This window comes from Papio anubis, chromosome 7, assembly GCF_008728515.1.
Source record: "Papio anubis isolate 15944 chromosome 7, Panubis1.0, whole genome shotgun sequence".
In the NCBI taxonomy this organism is placed as follows: Eukaryota; Metazoa; Chordata; class Mammalia; order Primates; family Cercopithecidae; genus Papio; species Papio anubis.
The window spans coordinates 72,748,590-72,761,785 of NC_044982.1; the positions used below are offsets into that span (position 1 = coordinate 72,748,590).

The 13,196-nt window shown below is 41.1% G+C and overlaps 1 protein-coding gene across 1 annotated transcript in view; it reads right to left on the reverse strand.

Moving 5' to 3' along the window:
* NPAS3 (neuronal PAS domain protein 3) overlaps positions 1-13,196 on the reverse strand; it is an 861,019-nt gene that overhangs the window by 12,181 nt on the left and 835,642 nt on the right.

Sequence of the window (13,196 nt, forward strand, 5' to 3'; positions counted from 1 at the left end):
ACAAGATGTGCTTTTATTCAAATCCTCTCAACCTGGTTAACTATTAATAGAGGAACGATGGATTATATAATTCTGTCCACTGTTTTCACAGAGAAAACTTACAGTACCCCAGTCAGTGGTTGGGGGTATAATTCTGTCTGCTTTGTATCTGGAATGAGGAAAAATTCCAAATGGTTCTAGTATGTTGAACAAAGGCAAAGAGACTAAGAAGTCCCTTTTTAGAATCACATGAAGAATACATTGAGATGGCAGGCCAGATCAGCACAGCCTACCTGGGAGTTCCAGACTAGAATTTGACCAAAAGCAGGCAAAATGTTAAAAAGAATGATCTCCAGTATACAAAGTATACAAGAGGGGCAAAGGGATAAAGGAGTTATAATATCAATTTAGAATCTGCAGAATCAACGTAAAGATCACCCATCTCCTTCCTGATAATACTTTCTCTTAATAAAATCCCAGTTTGGAAATGGATATCCAGCCAAACGATTGGCCTCCCTGGTGGTCTGCACATATGTGTAGTGAAGGGGGCTGAAACGCTCCTTTGCTAAGGGACTGTATGGTGTCATCTTTTTGAATTACAGTAGGATAACTCTGGGTCTACTTAAATGGATCTGTGTTTCCTGAGAAGATAAATCCAGCATTTATTTGTTAGGGCCCATGAATACAACAATACAGCTTTCTTTATCACCCAGGCCAAGGGTCAGCTAGCAAGAGAGGAGAGTTAAATGTGAGAGAGGCAGGACAGGTGACTTCTGATGTGAGGAGGTTATCTGTAAAAGGGGAAGGGAATTGCTCAAGGCTTCCTTGGGGAGTCAGGGAGCCACTTGATAGCCCTTTACTTTCTGTGGTGAATACCACAAAGCAGGTTCGGGAGCCCACCGTGGGCAGTTGAAGGAGACGAGTTTGACTGACCTGTGGTTTTACTGTGGGCCAGTCTGACACACAGAATTCCTAACGGGTAGACAATCTCGCTTGGTCTTAGGTCATGACTCTTTCCTAGGGATTAGTGTTTTCTGAATGAGACCCCCACACACCAGTGGGAATCTAGATAACCACAGATACAGTGCAGAGTTAGGACAACATATTTACCAAAATATCACCCAAAATATCACAAATTATCTCGTAAAGAAATCAATGTTTGGGAGGCCAAGGCGGATGGATCACTTGAGGCCAGGAGTTCGAGACTAGCCTGGCCAATGTGGTGAGACACCCTGCCTCTACTAAAAATCCAAAAATTAGCCAGGTGTGGTTGTGTGCACTTGTAATCCCAGCTATGAGGGAGGCTGAGGCACAAGAATCGCTTGAGTCTGGGAGGCAGAGGTTGCGGTGAGCTGAGATTGCACCACTGAACTCCAGCCTGGTGACAAAGTGGGACTCTGACTCAAAAAAAGAAAAAAGAAATCATAATGGAATTAACTTCCTTAAAAAATGAACAAGAAATACTTTTTGCTTGGGCTGTCAGAATATAAATTTATGACTTTGGGATGAAGCTTCTTTCCTTGAAAAAAAATAAAATAAAATAAAATAAAATAAAGCCCTACTGGCAAATCAGTTGAATCATTCCAGCTGCGCCAGAGGCAGGATCTGACAGCTTTTCCTGAGCTCATGTGGTCCTAATCAGCTCAAGAAGAAAAGCCACCTTGGTGCCAGTTTGAAAGAGATTTTTAGTGTGTAATAAATTAGAGAACTTGAAAAACACGGAAAAACTTTTTTGATTCTTTTAATCCAGTGGCTGTTGTTTTTTATTTTCAAGTTTTAGGTTTAGAAAGCAGTGAGGAAGGAGAGAATATTTGAATACGTTTATTTCATAAAATTCCTTTTGTGGGGAAAAAGAAAAATAAGCACCATGTGAGTTACTTGACATGAAAGTCCTTAAAAAGATGGTTAATTGTCCCTTGAAAAGAGGTAGATACTCATCACACCAATGAGCCTCGGAGTAAAGTCATAACGATGTCTACAAACTACAAAGGGAAAGGAACAGAGGCAGAGGAACTAGAGCGAGAGAGATTCTAATTTGAATATCACATCCTTGTCATATGGTCTGGGTACCTCTAACATGTAACCTGGCATCTTTTCTTTGGTTTATTCCAAAGTTTACTTTCTGCTCTGCAAAATGTTTGGGCCGAGCAGCCTGTGTGTCTCTCGTTGAATTCACTGATCATGTCAAAGCATCTCTAGAATTATGTCTTTAAAGTTGTACTCTAGCAATTACTTTTAGTTTGAGGATCCCAAAACTTTTTTTTTTTTTTTAGAGACGAGTCTCTCTCTGTCGCCCAGGCTGGAGTGCAGTGGCGCGATCTCGGCTCACTGCAAGCTCCGCCTCCCAGGTTCACAGCATTCTCCTGTCTCAGCCTCCCGAGTAGCTGGGACTACAGGCGCCTGCCATCGCGCCTGGCTAATGTTTTTGTATTTTTAGTAGAGACGGGGGTTTCACTGTGTTAGCCAGGATGGTCTCGATCTCCTGATCTTGTGATTCGCCTGCCTCGGCCTCCCAAAGTGCTGGGATTACAGGCATGAGCCACCGCGCCCAGCCGAGGATCCCAAAACTTTTAAATGACCTCTTCTTAGATTTCACAAAGTAACCTGCAGACATAGAGAGGATGAACACGCCTGCACAGGTTAGCTGAGAATCTTGAAAGGCCCCAGACATAACTGGAAACATCTCTGCTAGCACAAAAGAACATGTTCCTTGCTCCTCTGAAGCCTAGGGTGTAACCAGTTGCTTTTGGCTGTTGTTGCTGGAAGGAAAGCCAGGAGGTTGTTGTTGGCACCACCCCATCCTCCAAGTTATAGGTGCTTTAGAGTTATAAGCTGTGCTCTTAAGAGGACAGAAGTGACCTCCACTTGTGAGAAGAATATTATAGAGATGAACTGGGAGAGATTTAAATCATCCTGGTTGAACTGTACCAGCCTTGCTTAGCTAACAATTAGAATACCATGAATAAGTGTGTCTTTGGCTATTGAAGTCAAAATAGTAATACTACACATCTCTAACTGTGAAGGAAGCTGCAAATACAGTTCAATCAAAAGAAAATTGTAGAGTGCTTACATTTTAGAGCATGTGACCTTTTACATCAAATATACCTTTCCCCTGCCACTCCTCTACCCCCCAAGACTGGATGCTAAGTTTTATTGAATATCTTTTTAAAATGTCACCTGGTCTCGGTTTGAGCTTAGTGGTTGGCCTATAAGAAAGTACTGCTTAGAGAGAATGATTCCTCTCCCTGCAAATCTGATGAACTTTTTGCTAAGGCATACATCCGTGGCCCTGCACACAGTTACCAACAGAGGGATTTCAGTTTTCCTTGGGAAAACAGGCTGATGACTGAAAGGACATAAAGGAAGCCAGTGTCTGTGGCGGGAACATAATTCTGGTAGTAAATCAAAACAAATCAGTACAAGTTTGCCTTCAGAAATATGGAGAAAAAAAGAGAACGTGGTCTCTTCCTGTTGGGCTGTTCTACAAAATCAAAGCCAAAGATTCTAAATAGTGAGTTAGTTGTGTCATAAAAAGAAGGAAGCAGTCTAATTCAGTTTGAAGAGGAGATGAAGAACACATATCAAAAGCGGTCTTTTAGCAAAGTGTTTCACAAAAGGACATTTTAGTGGTTTGCATATGCATTAAAAAGCTGCAAGACATGGTGCATTCAGGTAAGTATAGAATAAATAGGAAATGGTGAGATCATCGGAGATTCCACACTTCACATTCACACAGCCGAACAAAGAGCTTCATTATCGTCATGGCGATAGGAGGACGCATCTGTGGCGCCATTCACCCCCTCCTGGAGGTACCTTCATCAGTGGCCGCAGAGAACGGAGAGCAGGTGCCTTCTGCTAGAAACTCAAAAATTATTTTTGAATTCACTAGAGTGTGTATCTGTGTGTGTAAGTGAGGGGGGTGTGCTAGAATCACACTTTCTACTTAATACCACAGTTGGGTGCTTAGCTGTAGCCACTGGTTCTCTTTCTACATTCACAAAACTGGCAGATGAAACATGAAAAAGAATACTGACTCTTTAATCTCTGCTTCTCCACCTAAGGCCCAAGGCAGGCTGACAGGGAACTTCATTCTGGAAACAGGACTTTCTTTCTTTCTTTTTCCTTTTTTTTTTTTTTTTAATTCTGGATTACTTTTTCTTTGGCTTTTGAAAACTGGGCTATAGGGGAATGAACTTGACATAGACTTAAAACAAGAACAAGTTTCCTTATCTAAAAAGTTACAGTCCTTGATGCTTACAGGAAGGTCATTTTCAAAACCCACAGGAGAAACACAATTATAGCCAGAAACTGCATTAAGTGCTTTATTTACTCGCAAAAGAGACAGTTTTTCATTTACAACTGCTCATAGGATCAGCTGAGGCTTTGATGCTGTGCAGACTTTTCTATAGATTTTGCAATTAGTGAGCTAGACGTCTTAAATAGCAGGCATCCAGAAATTGGTTTTTAGTTTTTTTTGTAAATCTATATGCTGAGCAATATTTGGTAGAATTGAAGGATATTTGATACTTATTGTGAGTTATGAGCTTAAGGACAGAAGACCTGTGGATGTTTTGTGAATGAGTATGCATCATCTATGGATTTTCCCCCTTAATACGCTAATGACAGGCCCTGCTTGGATTGCTATCTGTGTGATTTACAACCTCAGGAGAGGTTTTTTCCTATACCACTGCCAATTGATAGATTTTTATTAACTGTTAATATTGAATCATGCAGAAAACTTTTCATTGATTTAGAATGCGTCAATTTGTTAAGTTTAAAAAATAAATTCCCCTTTTCTTCATGATAATGTACTGAATTGGAGAACAAGGCTTTTAAACACTGATAGTGTTCTAGGACAAGGAGAATCAAAATAATTGTTGGCACAAGGGACATCTGAGATCACAGTATTTTACAAGCTGTTTTCAGCCCAACCAGGGAGTTTCAGTCCCACTCATTCATTCCCTTCTCAACCTAAAATAATTAAGGATAGAGTATTTTTTTAGGACCTATACTTTCTCTTTTGGGGGGAATTTGTTGTATAAATGAGAAGCGGTGGGCTCTTCAGCATGGAATTTAAAAATTTAAGGCTAGGAACTGAGGACAATGGTGGATTTATTCATTCAATCCATTTTTTTTGAGTGCCTACTCTGTGCTAGTCTCTAGAGGATATCAGAGTGTGCAAAATGTGTCATGGGCCTGTCCTCCTACGTTAATCTCCATCAGTCTTGATAATTGCATTCCCCTAGTCAGTGATTGGTTTAGGTTTGGAATATCATGAGACACTGGGCAATGAAACTCAAGTGGGAAGTCTCTCTGTGAGAGGTTGTTGAAAGTTTTATTCACTCCGGAAATAGGGATTTACCACTACTTGCCTTTGAATGAGAAAGAGAGATGCTTATCAATCATTCTCACTAATAAGTTTGTAACAGTGACAACTGTATGGCATGTGGTATGTAGGTCTATGAAAGCACAAGGGGGTCGGACTTGAGCTGGGTGCATTCTTCACCTCCCTTCAACAATTAAGTGTTATCAAGTACTGAAGTAGTTAATCTGATTAGGGCATAGGCAGAAGTGAAAACAGACAAAAGGGATGATGTGGACCTTATACTCAGATTTATTTTGTCTCTGGTGGGCCCTGTGCTTCTGGAGGCCATCATTTTGTTAAGTCCACTAAACATCTTTAAAAAGAAATACACAGGTAGTGAGGCACAGGTATATAAAAACGAGTGTTTCAGAAAGTCAGAAATATTTCCAGGAGCCCAGACAAATTCCATTTGTTCATCTGTTATGTAGATTTTTAGAAATCCAAGTACTTTGTTGTGAAAACATAGATTCTTCCATGTAGCAGTCACTGTTGGTCGCCTGCTCAACAGCTATTCTGCCACTTCCTTCTGGGTAACAGAAGTCTGATTTTGGGATTTGTGTTGGACGGCCACCTCCTAAATCCCAGGAGAATAAACCTTGATTGTTTAAGCCAGATACAGTAATTCTACCCCCTTGCCAGTGAGTGGCTTAGGCTTGGGTACTTGATGACACATGGGACTAGAAGACACAAGAGGCTTCTCCCTGCTCCCTGGTGGGGAAGCGCTGCTGGGAATGTTTTCTGTGCACTCCAGAACGAACACAAAACATCGACTGACCCCTTCCGCACTTTGGACATTGCCCCATGAGGAACTGAGGATGGGGATGCTATCTTGATCTTCTGATCATGAAGAGAAAGTTAAGTCATTTTTACTGGGATTGTCTGTTACGTGTAACCAGGTGCATTCTACTTGATATGCTGCACCAAAAGTTCTAGGAAGCCAGAGAAGATGTGGCAGTTCAAGAAGAGGTTTGAATGACCTGACCTTTAGTTAACCGTGCATGTGTGGGAAAACTGTTGTATGTTAGACACATACATGAATTCAATCCTATGCCACTTATTTAAGTTAAAACAAGTTTTTTGATGATATGCAGGGTATCATTGAATGTTTTCAGGAAACAATTTAAAAAATAGTTTGTATAACATTGAGAACAAGATGCCATTAATAAGAAGTAATGGAATTGATTTTATTTAGGTTAACTGATTTAGGTTAAAATGAATGACTCAGAAGTATTTTTTTTTTTTTTTTTTTTTTGAGACGGAGTCTCACTCTGTCACCCAGGCTGGAGTGCAGTGGTGTGATCTTGGCTCACTGCAAGCTCCGCCTCCCAGGTTCATGCCATTCTCCTGCCTCAGCCTCCCAAGTAGCTGGGATTACAAGTGCCTGCCACCATGCCCAGCTAATTTTTGTATTTTTAGTAGAGACGAGGTTTCACTGTGTTGGCCAGGTTGGTCTTGAACTCCTGACCTTGTGATCCACCCACCTTGGCCTCCCAAAGTGCTGGGATTATAAGCATGAGCCACCGTGCCAGGCCAGAAGTATTTGTTTTTTTTCCTTCTTCTGATCATTGCCTTATAAGAGCAATGACATAAAAAAATATAATTATTTTTGTCAAATACAAGGTTTTAAAAAAACTATAATAAAAGCAGCTACTAGGCAGGGTGCAGTGGCTTGTGCCTGTAATCCCAGCCCTTTGGGAGGCCCAGATGGGTGGATCACCTGAGGTCAGGAGTTTCAGACCAGCCTAACCAACATGGAGAAACCCCGTCTCTACTAAAAATACAAAATTAGCTGGGCGTGGTGGCGCATGCCTGTAATCCCAGCTACTAGGGAGGCTGAGGCAGGAGAATCGCTTGAACTCAGGAGGTGGAAGTTGCGGTGAGCCGAGATCGTGCCATTGCACTCCAGCATGGGCAACAAGAGCAAAACTTTGTCTCAAAAAATAAATAAATAAATAAAAATAACAAAAAATTAAAAGCAGCTACTAATTGAAATAATAACAAGGAAAAGTTTGCGAATCCATGTGAGAATTATATTAGAATTTGTCAGTCAAATCAAAGTTCTGGCTTGCTCTCTGGGGAGACAGAACAGATCATGTGTTTGTGTTCTATGTCTCTCCTATGCTCTTCTAAGCCTGCACTGCCTTAGACCACTCCTCCATCTCTCTTGCCATCCTCTTTCAAAGTCCAGGGAAAATCTGCCTCCCCTGGGGCTTTTTCTCCATCCTCCCCTTAGTTGCTTTCACCCCTGGGGTTTCTGTGTTTTGTTTGCACATCTTAACAGACCTCATTTCATACTAGCTATTCAGAATTGGCTGTTTCATGCTGCCTTCTCTACTAGTATGTAAGCTCCTCGAAGGTGGAGACCATACCTTGGTTGTTTTTGAAACCTCACAGCAATGACACAGGCTTTGCATTAGTAAGTGCTCACAAATGTTAGGTAAACTTGAATAGGAAAAAAACGACTGCTCATATTCACTCATACAGTCAAGTACACAGGAAAATATTTGCCCAAGGGAAAAAAAAACAGTAAGATCTTTTGCTTACTAGGTTGGATATTACTATGTATACTCTGTTAAATTTTTCCCGTTGATATTTAAAACTTTACATCTTTGTAAAGAAGTCAGCTTCTTAATCCTACTCTTGTTTCATTTGAATACTGATGGAGCACCCTAAGAGTTATTTCACTACTCACCTTCTGCTGCTGTTCTCAGAATTCATCCGATTGGAGAGGAAAAGACAACCCTTCAGATACTCAGTTTGTATTTACTGTTTATGTCATGTAAAATAGTGCCTTCTAAATACTAGTATGGTCTGTACTTTTCAAGCTCTCACATGAATATGAGTCAGCTGGGGATCTTGCTAACTGCAGATTCTGATTGGAGAAGGCCTTAAAACGTGAGTCTCTGAGTTTCCAGGGGGTGCCTACGCCACTGCCCCACTGATGCACAGTGTAGTAAGCACAGCAGGGATGTGCCGCTGGAGCTCAGCCCTCTCGCTGGTCTCTCGTCTCTGTGCTTGCCTGTCCATGGACTTTAAAAGCCAAAATGAGCACTGTCTCCCTGCCGGTACCTCTCCACCAAACAAACAAACAACCAAAAAAACACAAACAACCACAAACAACCAAAAAAACAAGTAAGACAAAATAATACAAATTGATTCCTGCATAAAAACCTGCCTTTATCTTGTCTCCTCGTGACAGTTTTTTCAGTTAATGGCCAGGCACACGATGAAGGCTGACTTGGCTTCTGAAGAAAGTCAGACATGGTAGCTATTACATGCATTTCCTTTCATGGGGATTTTCATATTCATATGGCAGAAGGGGAACGCTTACTTGCTTTGGGAAAAGTCCAGCCAATGACCAGGTTGCAGCTAAATTCCTGAAGACCCACCCCTGAAGAAGGGCTGAGATCAGAAAACAGAAAAAAGTCCCCCGTGCTATCTGCATTTGGCCCACCCATCAAACTTTCCACCTTTTCTCTTTCCTTCACTTGCAGCTTCCGTTTCTGTGTGCAGTGGCTGCATACCCAAACCAACAATTAAATTCCCCCTTTGTTTGTGTGGCAGATGACAAATGCATGGAGGACATCTTGTGTTGCCTAGGCAGGCAGGGCACTTACTTTGATTGATGCTCGGTTGTGGAAAAAAATGAGCTGGGAAGGAATTACAATGGAGGGCCTGCAGACTGGAAGGGGATATACTAATTAGTCCTGCATTAAGCAGTCTGCTTGCATTTGACGATGAGACGCCTTCAGGAGGGAAGTGTAGGGGTTATTGATGCAAAACAGCATGGAATGCATTATATCAGGTAGCTGTATATTAGTTTTGTTAGAAAGTATAGAAGTTTGTAATTAAGAAATAAACACTTAAGCTACTTAAAAAAAAAAAAAAACCCTCAAGTATATTGGATAGGCCATGCTTTTTAACTGCCTGTGATCTCAAAGGCAATCTGCAGTCCTTCTGTCTTTCTGAAATAACTCTTCCAGAGTTTTCTCAGACTAGGTCAGGTGCTAGGAAGGAAAAAACTGCCACCACACCTACAGTCTCTGGCTCCTTTTCCCTGAAATCCCCACAGCTCCACAGCGTTGAGCCTTGCTGGTGGAGCAGAACCTCATAAAGAGAAAGGAAGTTTTCCTCTAGGCCACTCTTTAAGGTTTTAGAAACTTGTTGCTGACTGGACCCACAAAGAACCCTAGGGATATCTAAGACAAATTCAGCTCTTTCTCTAGACAAAGGGCTGGATTAAATGGGAATAAAGAGCAGTGCAAAGCATGCATCTGTTTGGTTTAGCATTCTATTTTTGGGGGGCTACAGGCAGAAGTAGAGTGGTAGGTGGTTGCACTGAAACCTCTCATAATTGAAGAGCCACACAGACACCATAGGTAACTGGAGTGTGTAACTGTGAGTGATCATCTCCCAAGTCTGTACCTCCTGAGCAACGGAGAACTGGAGGGAGGAGGAGGTGAAGACGCTCCAGTAATTACTAATGTGAATGGTTTAAAATTCTAACCTTTAAATGATGATTTGACCTGAAGAATTGGTGAAACTGGTTTTAAACAAAAGAAATCACAGAGATCTTTGGTGACAGTGTGAAAGAAGGGGCCCTAAAACTCCCTTGGTTTTACAGTTCCGGTGTAGTTTCACTAACCTACCATGTTGGCGTCAATAATGTGATTCTTACTGATTATTTCTGTTGAAATCCAGTGAACTATCAGTCATCTCATGTTAACTTAGTGGAAGACTAGATGCTCTAAAGTTCTTGGTTCAATTTATCAGAGTTGTAATCCTGGTACAGCTGATATTCCTCTTAACTTTTCTTATTCTAGAGACAAGTTCATTTATGGATTTACAGATGCCTAGGCAAGGAAAAAAGATATAAGTGATAAAGATAGTATTTTTAGTTATCAAAGACTATTAAGTCTTTTTAAAAAACATTCTGTCAAACTGGGGCATAAGACAGATATTAAAAAATCAGAAATATTATCAGATGACTACAACCTATCTTTCAGGACAGAACCAGGAATTGTGCCAATAGCTCTAGGAAGAAAAACTAAATAGTTAATGTGGTTTATTTTTTAACCATCCCTTTGTTTTAGAATTCTATCTTATTCTTGACCTGATTCTATGTCGCCATGACCTTCTCCTGCCAAGAAGGCACAGTTGAGGCATCCTTCAGTAATAGCCTAGGGCTTTGGACAAGCAAGATGCTGTGCTGGCTTTTTGCCTTTTCTTCCAGTGTTTATACAACCAAGACTTATTACATGGTCTGTCATTTTGTTACTGGGCTGGCTTTGGTTTGAGAATTAGGTAAACATCAGACATTCCATCACACAATTTTAGACTCAATCTTACTTTATAATGATGTTAATGTTTATTGTACAAAGCGAGATGCATTTGTATATTTTAGCATTTTATTTCAGTCACAGAATGCAAAACCTGACACTGGAATCAGTTTGATTTTTTTTGTGTGTGATTGAAGATATTAAGCACTACAAGAACGCTGAAATTTCAATCTGATTAGGATCAAACTTCTTCAGGATCAAAACACTCTTTTTCCTCCCCCTACAGTTTTACTAATTGTGTGCTACTTGACATTGTGGAGTTATTCCACAGCATGATAGCTAAATATGTGAAGTGTATTTTACTATGCAGAATTATCAGCTCATTCTATTTGTTTTTCATGTGTTTAAGGTTATTAAAAGAACTCCAAATTAGAAGTCATGTGTATGAGTTAAAAGAATGAACCCAATCATTGTTAGTAGGCTGAATCATAAAGCAATAGCCAGTATGTCAATATCAAGTAATGAAAAAAATCAGAATTTGAAAGCATACCTTCTCTGTTTATTAGCTGGCAAGATACCAGAAAAATTAGGAGAATAGCACAATAGTGAATGGTGGAGTGGTTTATTTTCAGCACTCTCAAATTATTCCGGGTACGGAAAATGAGATAAAAGTAAATCGGAAAGAAAGGCATCAAACATATTTGTTGGAGACCTTTGCTTAATGGGGAGAAATGAACTGCCCTTGCTCACTGTTCCTGAGGAATTGTGTTTCTTCAAACTGTAAATCAAATCCCAGAGAGATAGCATGATGTTTTCCAAATAATAACTGAGGAAGACAAAGTTCTTTTTGTTTTTTTTTGTCAGCATCAGGTTTCTGAATTTAGACCTTAATTAAGATTCCAAAATGAGAAGGCATCCCCCTCTCCACACATGGTCTATGACAGTGTTCCTAAAAGCAATATATTCATTTGTGAAGTCTGGATCTCTAGCCTATATTATTCCGAAAATATATCCATGGCTTCTTCCAAAGATCCTGATTTTTTCTCCATTTTCTCTAAACTCTGAGTAACAAAGAACCTGATGTTTCTTTTGAGGAAACCACATCATTTTTTCCCCCAATTAATTGAAGAGCCATCTGCTTCTACGATACACAACACCCATTCATTCTCAGCAACAAGTGTGTTCCCTAAATCCCTGGTGTGCAGTATCAAGACACATGCTCCGTGTTGGGAGTAGAATCTGCTGTCTTGCAGGCAGACTCTTTCCAGAGACGTGGTGCATACACATTCTGACACTGAACTTGGTTTCATGTCAGTGTTGCTAATGCAGGGTTAAAAACACAGTACAGGATGTTCATACTTTAAGACGCTGGCTAGCTCAACATCTCCATGTTACTGAGTTTGAAATGAAGAAATAATTGCAAAGGGCAGGAAAGATATGAAATAGCTCTCTTTGACCATGATAAGAAAGGGGAGAGGAGGTAAATACAAAGGCCACTTGGCTGGCTTTTTCTGCATAAACGCTTCAACTTTAGGCTGTACCATCTCATCTGTGGCACCCTGCGTGTACAGCCACGTGTTGTTTAATGATGGGAATACATTCTAAGAAATGCATCGCTAGGGTATTTCATCAGTGTGTGGATATCACAGAGTGCACTGACACCAACCTAGATGGTGTAGCCTACTATACACATGGGCTATATGGTATAGACTAATGCTCCTGGACCAAAAGTTGTACAGCATGTTACTCTACTGAATACCGGTAGGCAACTGTAACACAGTGGTAAGTATTTGTGTATCTAAACACAGAAAAGGTGCAGTAAAAATACAGTATTATAATCTCATGGGACCACCATCGTATAGGTGGTAGGTAGTTGACCAAAACCTGGCTAAGTGGCATGTGACGATATTTAAATTCAGAGGTCTGAACTGGGATTAGAACCTTCTAGGGACATAGCTGTGGGTGGGGTCGGGGGGGGACTCATTTTTCAGGAAGAGTCTATTGAATGGTCATATAAAGGACCTCTGGTCAGAAGAGGGCCACCAGACCAGTGCTCTAGTCAGACCCCTTCCATGGAGAGAGTGAACAGCTAGGGTGGTTGGATGCGGGGTCCTGCATGATTCTGCTGGTGTGTCGCTGGAGCCAGCCACATCGCTGATGCTCCTGCTTTGCTCACATGCACAGAAGGTCTTTTGGAGTTCAGCCTGTGGCTCAGGGGCTGGCAGCCATATTCAAAGAGCTGAGATAAGTTTCTCTTCCCCAGGAGTTGGAGGATGGAGATAGCTACTCTTCTGAATAACTCTCTTTCCAGAAACAGCGAAAACACTGCGTTCGAGAGCTGCTGTGTCCACACGACGTGCTCTGCCCCATCTCCCTGGCTTGCCCCTCACCCCAGTTTTGTGGCTGGTCAAGTAGGCATTTTTATACGGCTCTGGCTTATTTGAACTTGTCTTCTCCCACATGTATTTTGAAACTAAGACCACAAATTTCAGAGTGGAAGTTGCTCTCCAGAAAATGAAAGGGTCAAGGAAGCACTTAAGACAAAGGTTTCCCCACCACTTCATAGGAGAGAC